The sequence below is a fragment of the Crotalus tigris genome, unplaced genomic scaffold (genome assembly GCF_016545835.1).
Source record: "Crotalus tigris isolate CLP2741 ecotype Arizona unplaced genomic scaffold, ASM1654583v1 scf7180000021113.187851, whole genome shotgun sequence".
NCBI lineage: Eukaryota > Metazoa > Chordata > Lepidosauria > Squamata > Viperidae > Crotalus > Crotalus tigris.
Genome location: NW_024098355.1, coordinates 74,151 through 81,671, shown reverse-complemented (window position 1 = coordinate 81,671; position 7,521 = coordinate 74,151). Strand labels below are relative to the sequence as shown.

The window sequence follows — 7,521 nt, the reverse complement described above, 5'->3', positions numbered from 1 at the left end:
ACCAATGCCTGTTGGACCTTAATACCGTCTTCTTCAGGAATGGTTATAAATTCTTCTTCCATTATCATGAAGCCCAAGTGCTTTGCCAGAAACTTCGAATGAGATGCCTTTATATACATTTTGAGAATGGGTGGGGTACCTTAATGGATTAAAGAAATGCATTATTCCTTGCCGAGAATTAAGAACACAGTGCTGATTTTTTCCATGGGTGTTTCAGAACTCTTAAATGTGGGATAAAATGGTTTCCATAATCCTGAAAGAGAAATGCATTAGGCAGATGTCTCTGAGGGAAGTTCTAGACCATGTGTACTTTGTAAATCAAATCGTTCTACACTATCTACACACAACTAAAACTCTCCCGTAATCTTTAACTGGGTGAAATGGTATCTGGTAGGCCAATATTTTTTGCACTAAAGTACCTCAAATGGGCTATCTTACGGAATGAGTCCAAATTTGGGACCCATAATTTCAGGGAACTGAAATTTGGAAAATTATATAAAATAGTTCATGGCATCAAAATTATCAGAAATCATTCTTTTGCTGCTATTTGACTGCACGACTGTAGAGTCCAACCTGGTCCATTTTCAAGGTAGACACGTCTAAAAATGTACATTCAGTGTTTCCAGGGAATGCAGGATATGGGAAGACCTCTCCCTGTGGAAGGCATTGAGGGATCTGGTAGGGATTCCTGGTGAGGAGTGGCTTTTTCTGCACCTTTTATATATATTTTTTTCAAAACAGATTTACTTATCTTTTCATGTTATAGTTGTATACATTTCACTTGTATCTCCTGGCAAGATGGGCAGCAGACAAATTTAATAAACAAACAAACAAATAAATAAATAAATAGAATCCTCGATAGAAAATTATTGGGGTGGGGGAAAAAGGGGAAATATGATAAATACCTCTGAAATGATGGCCCACCTGGTCATGAGCCCTCTAGTACACTCCTGACACTCTTCTTCCAGTAACCTACGTCTGCAAAACTATGTCTACTATAGGCCCAATTCTTCCTAGTATGAAAAAATAATACTTTTCAAATGTTTAAATTACCATTAATGGGCAATTAAATTGCAGAAGGAAGAAAAGCAAGAAAGGGAAAAATTGGATCTCTCTTTTTCATTTCTTCTCTGGGGATGGCAGACACTAGAGACCAAGAGTTCATAAAAGAAGCCATTGTTTTCTATATAGCTCAGGAAACAAAAACACTCTAAATGTTCCATTAAAATGTTTTGATTAAGTTCTCTTCTGATGAAACAAAATCAGAAGGCATTGAGGGAGCTGCCACTATTAGTCCTTGAAGTTTCTCTATACCAGGAAACACACCTTTCAGATACTGGTCATAAAACCAGTCTCAATAAAGTTCCAGTCTTCTTTTTCATCCCCCTCTTCTCATATCCCCTGAGACTTTTTCTATTTCCTTTCCCAGGGCTCAGGGAAGGCGACTGTCCTTTTTCTTTTTGTAACAGATTCTGAATGTGACCCTCAAGGCCATATGAAACCCTACAAAGAAGCTTCTTGCTCCTGGGAGCACAAAAGATGGGCTAAGTAAAGTGGGATGCTAATAGTCCACACTGAAGAACATTCTGAGATCAGAGCACTGAGCACGTCCATTCCAGCTTCAGAATTGTTTTAGCTTTAGGTAACGATAAAGGTTTCCCCTGAACTGTCATGCTCAACTCTAGGGAGACGTTCAATGTCCAAAGGTGCTTTTTCAGGAGGCAACTGGAGTTCCTTATTCTTCTTTGAAGACATTTCACTTCTCATCCAAGAAGCTTTCTCAGCTCTGACTGGATGGTGGGGAATGGAAGGACTTATACTCCATGCAGATAGTTGGTCATTTGCATTATTTTAGAGAGTCGTTGAGGCCACCTGGAGGTTTGTCTGTGTCCTCAGGGTTACCTGAGCAATGCAAATGGGTGTGGAGCCTTCTTGGAACTGCTGAAAGGACTGTGTTGTAGACTGGAAATAGAGGATGCCATAACCCTCGCCGTCTGTTGAGAGAGGGATGTTCGGTTTTGACACAGATGGACTCTTTGACCCCTCTTTCAAACCAATGGTCCTCTTTCTCCAAAATGTGGACTTTGCTGTCTTCAAGAGTGGCCTTTGTCTTTTTAATGCAGATGAACTGCTGAATCCAGATGGGTTTATTCCGCTATATCCTCCATTTTCAGTCTGCAACACAGTCTTTCCATTGTTTGTACTTTTTTTTTTCTTTCAGTTGGTCAGAGAGTTCTTTGTACAACCAAGCTGATTTTTTTCTTGGTTTTCTTGTTTTTCCCTTTTAGCGGTATTGTTAAAAAATTCTGATTTATCGCCATCCTTGATATGCTTTATTGATGCCAGGCAACAATACCCATAGTTTGGAACAACAATAACCACAGATTTTGCTGTATCTAAAACAATCTCAAAAGAGTTTACATGCACTGCTAAAGCAGAGTTGATGGCATTAATCCCAGTTGTCTTGGTTCATCGAATATGCTAAGTCATTAAACATGGTTTGTATACAAAACATAGGTACATTCTGGTTTAGTGTAATGTATGAACTCAGGGGCAGAAAAGGAGGAGAATGAATCATGTATAGTGCAGAAAGTAAAGTTTCTTTGTTTGGGAAGGAAGTGTCTGGTGGCCTCCAGATGGTCTCTGTGAACTCTTGAAATATGTTTCAAAATGTTCAATCATGTTACAGAGCTTGAATAGCCAATTCCCTTATATTCAAAGAGCTTCTGAGTTTTGGATTTCACTCTGGAATCAAACACCCGAATCGCTTTCGAATCTCTTATTTCTAAAAACAAAGAAAGTCTTTGAAATTTGCCTCTTTTTTTTTGCTTTTCTGCTACATGCTAAGAATATTTATTTATGTATTTGTTCACTCATTCATTCATTCAGTCAGTCAGTCAGTCAGTCAGTCATCTGAAGGCAGAACAAGAAGCAATGGATGGAAACTAATTAAGGAGAGAGCCAAACTAGAATTAAGGAGAAACTTCCTGACTGTTAGAACAATGAATCAGTGGAATGGCTTCATTACTGGAGGTTTTTAAGAGAGATTGGACAACCATTTGTCTGTAATGGTAAAGGACATCCTACCTGATCAGGGGGACCTAAAAGATTCATTCCAACTCTGTTATTCTGTCATTCATTCATTCATTCATTCATTCATTCATTCACTCACTCACTCACTCACTCACTCAATCATTTCACACCTTCTCATGGTGGTGCTTTTCAGCCTCAGCTAATGTGGTGATGATGGAAGGATTCTTTTCCATTATGTTTCTTTTGGTCACAGGGCAGTATCCTGAGCTGTCCATTCTTCTTAGGCTGAGAAAACTTCATTAGAAGAGCTTCTTCTCCTGGCTTGCTTTAGGATTGAATTGGACTGTGAGAAGACTCCTTGAAAGTGATTCTACAGGGAGAGTCTGTACATTCCTATTCAAGCCTTTTGTCCCACTAATGAAGAAATTGGAAGACCTCCAGGTTCTACTCAATACAAGTTCACCAAAATTCTCTTCCCTTTAGACAAAAATGGACAAAAATAGTAACAGTAATAGTAGTAAAGTTGGAAGGGACCTTGGAGGTCATCTAGTCCAACCCCCTGCTCAGGCAGGAAACCCTATACCATTTCGGACAAATGGCTGTCCAGTCTCTGTCCAGTGTTGGAAGCATTTACTGCTTCTGGAGACAGGCTGTTCCTCTGATTCATTGTTCTCACTGTCAGGAAGTTTCTCCTTAGTTCTAGGTTGCTTCTCTCCTTGATTAGTTTCCACCCGTTGCTTCTTGTCCTGCCTTCAGGTGCTTTGGAAAATAGCTTAATTCCCTCTTCTTTATGGCAGCCCCTGAGATATTGGAATACTGCTATCATGTCCCCTCTTGTCCTTCTCTTCGTTAAACTAGACATACCCAATTCTAGCAACCGTTCCTTATATTTTTCTTCTTCTTCAGATTAAATGAGAAATGTGTTTGACTTTGCTTGAACCAATTCAGAACAAAAACTATGCACTAACTGCAACACTTGCAAATAGGACAAGATGGGCAAGGTGGTGGACACTTGCACGTATTCTTGGATTCAGTGAGAAAACAAGGAAGTTGCTGTCACACTTAATAACTGCTGTCAGAAGATATTACTCCTTTAATGGGCCTTGATTCCAGATTTTTGATATCTAGATTGGATTGCTTCTCTATCAGATATCTTTAGGTTGTTACAGGTTTCAAGATATGATCATGTTTTCAAGAACTTCCTTGTGTGCGATAACACTTAAAGTTGCCAAATTCAGAAGAATATTGTGCAAGTTCTTTTTATTTTTTCTGAGAAAGCTTGGTGAAGCTCCATTCTCTTTCTCAACTGCACTTACATGAAGTGCCGGCTAAGGGGATTCATTTTAAAAAAATAACCCTCATGCTTAGATCCTGAAAGAGACCAGGTATTCCCTTTGGAGATTCATCACCAGGTATGTCTACAGCAGAGGTAGGCAAACTTGGCTCTTTTATGACTTGTGGACTTCAACTCCAAGAATTCCTGAGCCACGAGTCATAAAAGAGCCAAGGTTACCTACCCCTGGTCTACAGCAAAGACAGAGTTTCTGTTATGGTAATTGTTATTTACAAAATATAAAATACTCCTTTTTGAGTTTAAGATAAGACTTAGAGACCATTAGTATGAGATCAGCTAATCCCTCAGGATTCTCTAGCCAATATTAGAACTCATTTTAACAGCAGATTTTTCCTCTGGATAGTGTGACAGCAATTTTCCCATCTGACTCGTTGACTGGTGTGTCTGAGTTTGGTTCAATGTCTTTTATCTGAGTACTTTTTCTTCATGGGAGGAAGAAAAAGAGGAATTGCTCAAGGTCTGGGCATAAAAACCCAAGAAAATCGTAGAAGCATCTAAGAATGGATAGAATAGAATAGAATAGAATAGAATAGAATAGAATAGAATAGAATAGAATAGAATAGAATAGAATAGAATAGAGAAGAGTAGAGTAGAGTAGAGCAGAACAGAATAACAGAGTTTAAGGGACCTTGGAGGTCTTCTAATCAAAGCCCCTGCTCAGGCAGGAAGCCCTATATGATTTCATAGAAATGGTTGTCCAATCTCTTCTTAAAATCTTCCACTGTTGGAGCATTCACAAATTATGGAGATAAGTTGTTCCACTGGTTATTTGTTCTCACTGTCAGGAAATTTCTTCTTAGTTCTAGATTGCTTCTCTCCTTGGTTACTTTCCATCTGTTGCTTCTTGTCCTGTCTTCAGGCGCTTTGGAGAATAGCTTGACTCCTTCTTCTTTGTGCTGAGATATTGGGAGTCTGCTATCATGTCACCCCTAGTCCTTCTTTTCATTAAACTAGACAAACCCAATTCCAGCAACTGCTCTTTATATGTTCTAGCTTCCAGTCTATATGATCTGATCCCTGACTACAAGCCAGTAGGGGCAACCTGTTTATTTATTACAAATAATTTAGTTCAACCCCTTGTCAGACTCATGAACACTTCTAGAGGCAGAAGTTGTGAGCGATTAAGGAATGTCCTGTCTACTACAGGGATCACCCTTGCCAGAACAGCTAACAGAAAGAGCAAAAAATAATACTGCAATCTTTCCTTTTGCAGTTGACTCTTTTCAAAGTACTTTTACATCAAATCTATGCTGAATTGTTGCAGGTACTATTCATTTGAGGGTCACACTGCTCATTAAGTAGGTCATAACATAACAGGTCAGAGCTGAAGAAGCTTCTTGAATGAGAAGCGAAACATCTTCAAACAAAAAAAAAACAAAACAAGAAAGTCCAGTTGCCTCATGAAAAAGCATCTTTGGGATAGGTCATAACATGAAGTGGCCCAATTTTACTATCTGCTTTGTGACGGTTGTTAAACAAATGCCTGATACCTGATAATTCTAATAATAGGAATTGGTGGCAATTTTACTGAAATGCATCTTGAAGATTTTGGGTCTCTACTAAGTTCAGCAATTCTCCAGCCTCATAATAGCATTGATTTTAGGGATGTAATTTCCATCAGATGATGAAAAAAATACATATGTGTTCATATGATATATGGAAGTGAAAAATAAGTTTTTGTGTGTGTCTGTGTGTGTGTGTGTGTGATTCTGATTCTCTTTTCTTTTTTTAAACAGGGTGCATCCCCAAACTATTTTGGATACTCCTGAACTTTCAAGGAGCGATCCAGAAAAGGTCAACATTTTTTTCCGTATGATCGAAAATGTGGAAACTGCTCTGAATACTTCTAAAATACCAGAAACGTCTTCCATAGATAATCAGCTGGTTGATAATTTAACACGAAATCTTATCAATGGCTTCATTGCTCTTATTTGCATTTTGGGCCTGGTAGAAAATGGAAAGACCATTTATCTCCTGGCCTTTTCCATTAAGAGGAATTCTTTCTCCATTTAAATCCTGAATCTCTCCATGGCTGATTTTGGGGTCCTCACATCCCTCATTATGGCAGCTATATTTGTGGGGATGTAAACTTTTTTTGTTTTTTGAGCTCTTTTCCTTCACCTATTCTGCTAGCCAGTTTCTGCTGACGGCCATCAGCCTGGACAGGTGTGTGTCTGTCCGCTTCCCACTCTGGCATCACTGCCATCATCTGCCATATCTCTCCACTCTTGTTTGTGGCCTCATCTGGATGCTCTCCTTCTTGCTCTCTGCAGTGCACTTCATTCTCTACCAGACCAGAAGCTCTGGAAGATCACCTTTCCTTTATCAGCTGATTGTGAATGGTTTATTTGGTACACCTCTCATGGTTTTGTCTACTGTGACCCTTTGGATTCACATGAGGTCTAAATCGCAACGCAATCAAATGAAGCTCCTCACCACCATCTTGCTGGCTCTCCTCTTCTTCCTCCTTTTTTCTCTCCCAAGGTATGCCTCATATGTCATTTATTATTTCAGTTTCCCTCATCCTGTCCTCTTGACAATTGGAATAGGAAGTGCTACTCTCAAGAGCAGCATCAACCCACTCCTTTATTTCTTAGTGGGGAGGAAGCAGAGGGAAAGTGTCAGCCCAGAACATCCTTGAAGGTGGCTCTTCAAAGAGTCTTCAAGGACGAGCAGCAGGGCAGCCTGGAGGAACAGCAAGCTGCAAAGGAAGAACTTTTGTGAAGTCTTACTATCACTGTAATTCACGTTTGATAGCCATAAATAATATGTGCGTTCGATAAAAAACAAATTTATCAAACAAAGTAGCTAACGCCAAACAATAAAAAAGGAAATACTGCCGTATTTGTAATTTTCAAAGTGAAATGTTTGTACAGAAAGTGTCTGACTTCATAAATCTTTTTATTTCATCACATAGAATTACGCCTCACGTCATGTAATTCTTTATTTCATAAAATGAAATGATATGTCTGATGTCATACAATTCTTCTTTATATCATAACAATTCCTATTAATGCATGTTTTTTTTGTATACATAATAAAAGGAAAGAGCAGAAAAATAAATATGTACAGGATACATTTTCTGAAATAAAATATGTGTCACAGGTTCCGACTAATGAAGCACTTCAAAGAAC

At 38.8% G+C, this 7,521-nt stretch overlaps 1 pseudogene; it reads left to right on the top strand.

Moving 5' to 3' along the window:
- The first annotated feature begins 605 nt into the window (after positions 1 to 605).
- Positions 606 to 7,111, top strand: LOC120320022 (annotated as a pseudogene).
- Positions 7,112 to 7,521: the final 410 nt, after the last annotated feature.